The sequence below is a fragment of the Cebus imitator genome, unplaced genomic scaffold (assembly GCF_001604975.1).
Source record: "Cebus imitator isolate Cc_AM_T3 unplaced genomic scaffold, Cebus_imitator-1.0 Scaffold42, whole genome shotgun sequence".
Classification (NCBI taxonomy): domain Eukaryota; kingdom Metazoa; phylum Chordata; class Mammalia; order Primates; family Cebidae; genus Cebus; species Cebus imitator.
The window spans coordinates 13,199,884-13,209,019 of NW_016107357.1; the positions used below are offsets into that span (position 1 = coordinate 13,199,884).

General features: G+C 46.3%; 1 long non-coding RNA gene across 1 annotated transcript; it reads right to left on the minus strand.

The window, feature by feature from the left end:
* Positions 1-637: 637 nt before the first annotated feature.
* LOC108302642 lies at positions 638-2,682 on the minus strand. The gene is made up of 3 exons (XR_001824436.2): positions 2,624-2,682; positions 1,294-1,389; positions 638-1,129 (listed from the first exon to the last, which is right to left on the minus strand). It is a non-coding gene; the product is annotated as an uncharacterized LOC108302642 (long non-coding RNA).
* Positions 2,683-9,136: the final 6,454 nt, after the last annotated feature.

A 9,136-nucleotide genomic window follows, 5' to 3' on the forward strand; every position in this document is an offset into this window, starting at 1 on the left:
TACAGGGAACTAAATATGGAAACATCATTTGGTGGGAATAGGGCTAGAGAACAGAGTTATGTTTTAAGGGAAGCTGGGATTTGTTTTACTTAGGGATGGTGAGACACAAAGAAATGGAAATGACTGTCATGAAGGAAGAAATTCATACTCACAGGTCCTTAGAAACGGGAGGTGTGGCACAGCATGCAGGGTGATGCGGGAAACCCCAGGATCTGTCCAATAGCAGAGGAGGAAGGAAGAAGGGTAGGCGGGGCCTTTATTGTCATCTCCAGTGGAAGGAGAAGGTAAGACAAAGTAAACAGGCTTAGGATGGGCTAGTTTAAATCATTTCAGACTCTGGTGCGCAGGGGCTGTCACTGGTTGCCTGGTACCTGGCCCTGGGATGATTAGGGGAGGGGATAGTGGCCCAGGGTGTGAGAGCCCCATAGATCGGGTGGTTGGGAGTGTGGGCTCTGGATGGGTTGGTCTGTATTTGAAGGCCATGCTCATGGGTGAGCTGTTAACATCTATCCCCAGAAATTGACCAACCCTAAGAGGGGCAGTCCCTCCAGGGTCAGCAAGAACCGCAGATGTCAAAGCATCAAAAATACAGAATAAAAAGACACAAGGGATTCATACAATATATAATTTATGTATTTATATGTACATCTGAGCGATCTGAATGTTAAAAGAGTAAATGAGTTCATTCCACAAACACTCATCAAATGCCTACAGCACATCAGGGCCTGTGAACAAGTTAGATATATTGTTGCTTTCTAGGCGCTGAGAGTTTAGTGTCAGTCACCGAAATCTCAGGAAGTCCCACCTTCAAATTAAGGATATACTTGACAGGTGGATCCGACGCACTGTTGCCATGCAGAGCCCTTCCTGATGAGCACTGCCCCTGTTTGACTCTGTCTCTCCTTCCACCAACTTTGCATTATTCCTATTCCACCCATTTCTGAGGGATATAGTCCTTACTTACATGGGTTGATGCAACTAATTAAGTCATAAACCATCCTCTCTGGCCTGGTATCCTTTCGAGTTCTTTGAGTGGTTTTTCCTATCTCAGTTCTAATTGGTCCTGTGCTGATTTCATGGTTTCATGGACATTTTTACAAGAACTGTCTTCAGGCTGGTTTCATACATCCTAAGAAAGAAAAATTGGGAAACTGATTGCAATATATGATTTCTTAGTTGAAGCTGTCCCAGAATCACACCAATTCCCACTGTCCCAGGGAATAAATCCTCATCACATTCCCCTAGTATGGCTTTCAGAGGGTACAAGAGAGAAAGACTGGAATAAATCTCCACCTTCAGATGCTGCGGATTTGGAGAACATCCCGAGGAGGCTGTGTGTCTTCAAGAACCTCTAGCAGACACATTTTTTTGTGTACACAGCCCCGTTATCTAAAGAGAGGGCCAATGTTAGCACAGAGCAACATGTGGATTACTTTAGCCTTTGTGAGCTCACATATCCAGTTCTACAATGTGATTTTTAGGTATTTTGTAACTCAAAACACAGTTTGCACTAGGAACATGGTTATAAAAGTCGGGCTCCCAGGCTGGTTCCCCCAAAACGACTTTACTTTTCCAAGGAAATCCAAATTTGGAGATGAACATCTTAACCAAGAAGTATGCAATTACCTGAGCTGAAAATCCCAGAACCAAGCAGCCAGGGGAGTGAGGCCATGAGCACAGAAAGACCCAGGACCACATCAGGGAAGGCCCCTGATCACATACAGAGAAGGTGTCACCATGTGCCACTATCTGCAAACTGGATGTATGATGATGTAAAAACATGAAACATGGGTATCTTCCACGGGGTCAGTCTTACCACAAGGAGGTAAGTCTTGCTTTTAGCTGTTACCACCCACGTTCCTCATCAGCATCACAGTATTTTTTCCTGGGCCCTCCACTCCCTGCTAAATATCAGTTATCATATCAGTTAGGATTGCGTTTGGGCTCGACAAGACAGAAAAGCGCAGATGAGTTTAAATAAGACTTCTTTCTCCATCATGTTAAAAAGTAATTATTGTGGCCAAAAGTGCAGAGCAATCATGGTTCCAGGAAGTCCACCAGCCCCCAGACTCCTCTTCTGTTCAGAGCACGCGCCCCTCATTCCCATCTTCCAGGGAAGTCACCACAGCTCTGGCCACAGCAGGGTGCCCTGGGGCAGCAGGAGGGGTGGCAAGAACAAAGATACCCTCTTTTCCCAGATGGTCTACTCCTTCTGTTTATGTCTCATTGGCCACAACTAACAACAAGAGAACTTTGGAGATAATCTTTCAGCTGGACACCTTGTCAACCAAGTCCAATTAGGACTCTGTCACTTAGGAAGAAGGAGAGAACGTTTGTTGACATGGACAGCCAGTAGTCTCTGCCCCAGGGAACAGGTGATTAAGATTTCTTATGTTAATGTCATTGGCCACAGCTGGGGTAAGAGTAACAGCTGCCATTTATTGAGTGTTTACAATGTTTGTGCAGGGTCCAAAGCTAAGCATTTGAAATACATTCTCTTTTAATTCTCATAGGGATTCTATGAATCAGGCAATTATGATCCCAGTTCCATGATGTGGAAACTGAGGCCCATAGTACACACCAGTGGATCGCAGAGCTGGGATGTGAATTATGTGAATCTCACCTGCTCTGAGGCCTGCGAATGTCTATAACTGATGGCGGCAGCTGTGATATTTCCCAAGATTCGGGCCAGCCTGTGCAGGACAGGGGCTGTCCTGGCTCATGTCAGGAGACGTGCGATCTTCCCATGGCTGAACTTGGGCGTCTCCTTGTTTCACCCTTGACTGGAGCTTGCATTCTTGCTGGGGCAGGGCTGAGTGGAGAATCTGAATTTCTGCAATCCCCTTGTCACAATTTGGCTCTCATGAGCTCACATGGTGCCACCTTGTCAATCCTGTTTTCTTTCTGTGTCTGCCATTAGTGGCTCCATTTACATTGTTCTAGTTCTGGGCAGAGAAAAAGACATGAACAGCAGCATCTGCCAAATGAGAAATGTGCTGCTCTGCTAGCAGAGGGCATGCATCAGAGCTGAAGACGTAACAGGAAACGGAGCTAGGGTGGAGACCAGGAGGGGAGCACTTAGAGGGCGGACGCCGCGTCCTCGGGAGATCCTGTGTCCTTGGCCGTAATGTCCACACCAGTGGAGCACTTAGTGAGAGACTCCAAGATGGTGTTGGAGGTGACCTGGGTGCAATTATTACTAATATCCCTTCCTTGCAGACCGGAGCCTCAGATCAAAGAGATGCAGTCACTGACTCAAGACCATTCATGTGAAAACATGCATGGACTGGATTCTTTCTACCACTCCAGAGATCAGGAGTAAGATCCAGAGTGAGGATCAGAGTCCAGAGTGGGGTCATGGAGACTCAAACATGTTAGTGCAGCCAAGTAGAAACCAACAGACAAGGTCAGTCCAAAGCAGGTTCACGAGTTACTTCCCCTGTGTATTCTCCAGAACATCCAACCCAGGCAGAGACACTTAGAATACAATGAATGTTGGGGAGTATTCTCTGACCACCATTTCTCTGTGACCTTTGGCTTCACTGGGCCTTCACTGATCTTCATTGCTGAATGGAAAAGGAGTGAGTCAGCCTTCCTTTCCCCCAACGGTGTTAACACAATGATCCTAAGAGACTCAGATAATAGCTATGAGCCTGCTGGGAAATTATACTCAGTGAGCTCTTACAATTGGCCACACATTTGAAATATAGTCTTATAATTTCATTCTCACCACAACACCATGAATTTTATGTCATTATGTTAACTTTACCAATGAAAGGCCAGCAGCTCTGAAAGGTTAAACAATTTGTCTAAAGACACACAGCAGAATTAGACTGAAAATAGTTTTTACACTAACGTTCATATAGTTCTCTTTTTTCCTCTTTTCCGCATAGCATTATTATTTTAGTTCATGACAAACCTTGACTGAGCGTCTAGCACATTCTAAGCACTGTAGATACAATGGTCAATAAGATACGATCCCTAGCCTTAAAATAAGATTGCTTATGGATTTATGCAAAGAAGAATAGCTTGGGCCTGGTTTGGTGACTCACATTTGTAATCCCAGCACCTTGGGATGCTGTGGAGGATTGCCTGAGTCCAGGAGTTCAAGGTTGCAGTCCGCTATGACGGTGCCACTGCACTCCAGCCTGGATGACGGAGTGAGACCCTGTTATTTATTTATTTATTTTTTTGAGACCCTGTTCTTAAAAAAAAAATTGTTTGAGCAAAATGATACCATTTTATGAGTGCTGGCAAATGTGTAATCGAGCATGACGGCCTCTGGAAGTTCTCCCTTAACTAACCGAAAACTTACACAACCCATGAGTGAGAACAGGCAGCAAATCCCCGTGCCTCTGGTAGGGTGCAGAGCCAGGTTAGAGGCTGCATTGTGCAGACAGAAGGTTGACCTGAAGCGAACATGTTTGCACAGTCGCCTTGGAAAGGTGCCTGGGGCACTGGCTCTGCCCGAAGCCGGCTGGTGGAAGGAAGAGAGTACCCCAGCTCCCTGTCCCTTCCCACAACCCCTGCTATGGTGTCAAAGGACACAGCCAGCCTGTGAGGAGGAGGGGGCCACACAGGGAGCCTGAGGCCTCACCTGAGGGCCCGCTGCTCTTGCTAATCCAAGTCAGGTACACACCGCCTGCACAGCCTCTGAAACCAGAGAACTGCAAAGTCAAAGCAGCTTAAGTCAAGAAGATTCTTTCTGCCTCTCAAAGGAATAGCAGGGCTGTCTTTGATTCCTCTGTTGAGCTCCAGGTCCAAGGGTGAGGCCCAGCTCCTTCAGGGACTGGGCAGGGGGCTGTCTGTGGGAATCCCTTTTCCAGAGGCTCCGCTGGGCTTCCCAGGGAAGACAGACAGCCTGCCTGGGCACCCCCGGGAGCCGCATTTACTCCCAGCCCGGGCCTGGTCAGGAGGGTGACAGGATCTGCACAGTGTTATTCCTTGAGGCAGTTCCCATCGTTGCAAACATTGCCCAGGGAGTCGTTTGACAGAACAAATAGCAACTGGTCTCCTACGTGAGTTGGGGAGGGCAATTGAGAAGGAAATCTGAGCCAGGGTCTTAGCTCACAAAATTAAACTGGAAGAAACCGTCAGCCTGTTGTCAAGGCTTTTTATGGAGCCCAAGTCCTAGTTGCTAAGTGGCCAGCCCCATGGAGCTTCGCCGCCTCATCTCCCCACTCCTCCCACCCTGTGCAATGGTCAATCTCATGACCCCGCAGAGCTCCGTGGAGACCCTGGCAACAAGAAAGTCAACTCCCAGCGTGGGAATAAGCACTACAGGAGGGAGGGTGGAGGGAGGGTGGGGGGAGGGTGGTAGCAGACTGTGTACACCCAGGACGGACGCGCAGGACAAACCAGATGGCACCGGGGGTTGGTCATTCCCTCTCCCAGCGTCCCAGGCTGACTGCAATGTGGGAGGCTCCTGGGGACAGCGGCACTCCTGCGGGGGCTGCGACCTTGGAGAGTTAGGCTCTGTTTGCCCCTCTCAGCCTTGATTTTGAACGATCGTTCCCTTTCTCAGACTCAGCCACATTCATCTGCCCCAGGGGCCAGCCATGTCTGTAGGTGGATAAACAAGACCTTGAAAGGGAACCGCTTTGAAGGGAAGGAGAAATGGCCAATTTTGAGCAATCAATAGGACAACAACCGGCTTGCAAAAGTTCCAAATGTTTATTAGTTGGCACATAGAAGGAGAGGCGGGCATCCAGGGCATTGTGGTGAGACTGACAGCTCCTTCCTGGAGGAGAAAGTGGATCTGTCATGGTAAACGTCAGGGTCAGCCTTTGGGGCATGGAGCCACTGCAGCATCACGGGGGTGTCATGCTGTGTGGCTGCAGGCATGAAAGTTGTCATGATTTTAGTTTGGGATCTGTGCTTTGTGAATGAAAGCTTATGGAACTGTGCAACACACACAGGGGCTTGCTTGGCCCCACGTGGTCCTTCTGCTGCTGCCTTCCTGGGATGGCGCCTCTGCTGCTGGTTTCCCTGTTCTCTGGTACCAGGTCCCACTTGGCTTCCCTTTTCCCCTCTCTCCGAGCAAACTCTGCCATCTTTCCACCCAGTGGGGGCCTGAGGCCATTGTGGGGACAGGAAAGGCTGGCACACATGCTCCATACGCCTTGACCCAGGACATGGAAGTGTCTGTCCCCAATTCAACATGGTGGCTGCTGGTGATCCAGCATGGGGGAGCTTCTGGTTTACTCCTTATCCAGGAGGTGATCTTGGTCTTGACCCAGAGGTGTCTTCCTTGGGAGGTGCCATGAACGGAATGCTGGTTGTGTGAGAAGGGGAGAGTGCCTGCCTTGCCCCGGCTCAGGGATGGTATGGCAATGGGATGGCTGGGAGAAGGGGGCCCCTCCTAGTAGCAGGACAGGGTCCGCAGGAGCCTGAGATGATCTGTATCCACAGGGAGAAGAAGAAGACTTTAATGTCTTCTATTTTTTTGTTTGTTTGTTTTTTTGTTTGTCTGAGACGAAGTCTTGCTCTGTTGCCAAGCTGGAGTGCAATGGTGCAATCTCAGCTCACTGCAACCTCCGCCGCCTGGGTTCAAGCAATTCCTCTGCCTCAGCCTCCCAAATAGCTGGGACTTTAGGTGTGTGCCATTATGCCTGGCTATATTTTTTTATTGTATTTTAGTAGAGACAGGGTTTCACCATGTTGGCCAGGACGGTCTCAATCTCCTGACCTCATGATCCACCCACCTTGGCCTCCCAAAGTGCTGGGATTACAGGGGTGAACCACTGCGCCTGCCTGGCCATTTTTTTTTTTTTTCTTGAGATGGACTCTGTTGCCAGGCTGGATGGAGTGCAGTGGCACAATCTTGGCTCACTGCAACCTCTGCCTCCTGGGTTCAAGCAATTCTCCTGTCTCAGCCTCCCGAGTAGCTGGGACTACAGGCATGTGCCATCAAGGCCAGCTAATTTTTGTATTTTTTTTAATACAGACGGGTTTCACCATGTTGGTCAGGATGATCTCAATCTCCTGACCTTGTGATCCGCCCGCCTCGGCCTCCCAAAGTGCTGGGATTACAGGCTTGAGCCACCGCGCCCGGCTTCTTTTTTTTTTTTTTTGTAGTTGCAGCTTTCTGGAGGCGCCCCCCCAACTCAAAACTCAGAAATCCAATCTACTTACTTCCCTCCTGTTAATTTGGAGGTGAGTAGATGGAGATTAGTGAGGTGACAAGGCTTGTCAAGACTGCAAGCCTGATAGTGACAGAGGGTCCTTCCAGCTCATAGCTTTTCCCACTACGCCATAGATTACCATATGGTAAGTGAAATCTAATACCCTTTTCCTTTCTTTCTTTTTTTTCTAAAGAAAAAAGAAAAAAAGAATGAAGGAGAGGAAGAAAGAGGAAGAGGAAGAGGAAGAGAGAACAGGGGTATTGCTTTATTGCCCAGGCTAAAATGCAGTCTAAAAATGGGTATTGAAAACCTCTTTTATGCCAATAATTGTGCTTAATAATGGAGACAGGAAGAGATGAGGGAAGAAAATAACAAACAAGAAGCCAACCAATATTTCATTTAAACCTGTTAAATGCTATACAATTACTGAGGAATGATTTACTTCACTTTTAGAGTGGGTGTGATGTGGTACTGATAAGAGTGTATATTTTGTGTATTTGAAGTGGAGAGTTCTATAAATGTTTATTGTTTAGTTGTTTCGGATCTGAGTTCAAGTCCTGGATACCTCTCTCATTGATCTGTCTAATATTGATGTTAAAGTCTCCCACTATTATTGTGTGGGAGTCTAAATCTCTTTATAAGTCTTATGTATCTGGGTGCTCCAGTACTGGGTGCGTATATATTTAAGATCATTAGCTCTTCTTGTTGCATTGATCCTTTTACCATTATGGAATGTCCTTCTTTGCCTCTTTTGATCTTTGTTGCTTTAAAGTCTATTTTATCAGAGGCGAGAATTGCAACTCCTGCTTTTTATTTATTTATTTTTGCTCTCCATTTGGTTAGTAAATTTTTCTCCATCCCTTTGTTTTGAGTCTTTGTGTATCCTTGCATGTGAGATGGGTCTGGATACAGCATATCGATGGGTTTTGGCTGTGTCTTTTGATTGGGGGATTTAGTTGATTTAAATTTAAGATTAATAATAATATATGTAAGTTTAATACTGCCATTTGATGCTAGCTGGCTGTTTTGCCCATTAGTTGATGTAAATTCTTCATTATGTTGATGCTCTTTACTTTTAAGTATATTTTTGGAAAGGCTGATATTGGTTGTTCCTTTCTATGTGTAGTGCTTCTTTCAGAAGCTCTTGTAAAGCAGGCCTGGTGGTGATGAAATCTCTGAGTACTTGCTTGTTCACAAAAAAATTTTATTTTTCCTTCGCTTATGAAGCTTAGTTTGGCTGGATATGAAATTCTGGGTTGAAAGTTCTTTTCTTTAAGGATGTCGAATATTGGCCCCACTCTCTTCTGGCTTGTAGGGTTTCTGCTGAGAGATCTGCTGTGAGTCTGATAGGCCTCCCTTTGTGGGTAACCTGACCTTTCTCTCTGGCTGCCCTTAGCATTTTCTCCTTCATTTCAACCCTGGTGAATCTGACGATTATGTGCCTTGGGGCTGGTCTTTTTGAGAATATCTTTGTGGTGTTTTCTGTATTACCTGGAGTTGAATATTGTCCTGCCTTGCTAGGTTGGGAAAGTTTTCCTGAATAATATCCTGAAGAGTGTTTTCCAGCTTGGATTCATTCTCTTCATCACATTCAGGTACACCTATCAAGCGTAGATTAGGTCTTTTCACATAGTCCCATATTTCTTGAAGACTTTGCTCATTCCTTTTTATCCTTTTTTCTCTAATCTTGTCTTCTCGTTTTATTTCATTAAGTTGGTTTTCGACTTCTGATATCTTTTCTTCTGCTTGATCAATTCGGCTGTTAAAACTTGTGCATACTTCGCGAAGTTCTTGTGTTGTGTTTTTCAGCTCCATTAATTCACGTATATTCCTCTCTAAATTGTCTATTCTCATTAGCATTTCATCAAACCTTTTTTCAAAGTTCTTAGTTTCTTTGCATTGGGTTAGAACATGTTCTTTTAACTCACAGAAGTTTCTTATCATCCACCTTCTGAAACCTACTTCTGTTAATGGAACACACTCATTCTCCATCAGGCCTTGTTCCGTTGCTG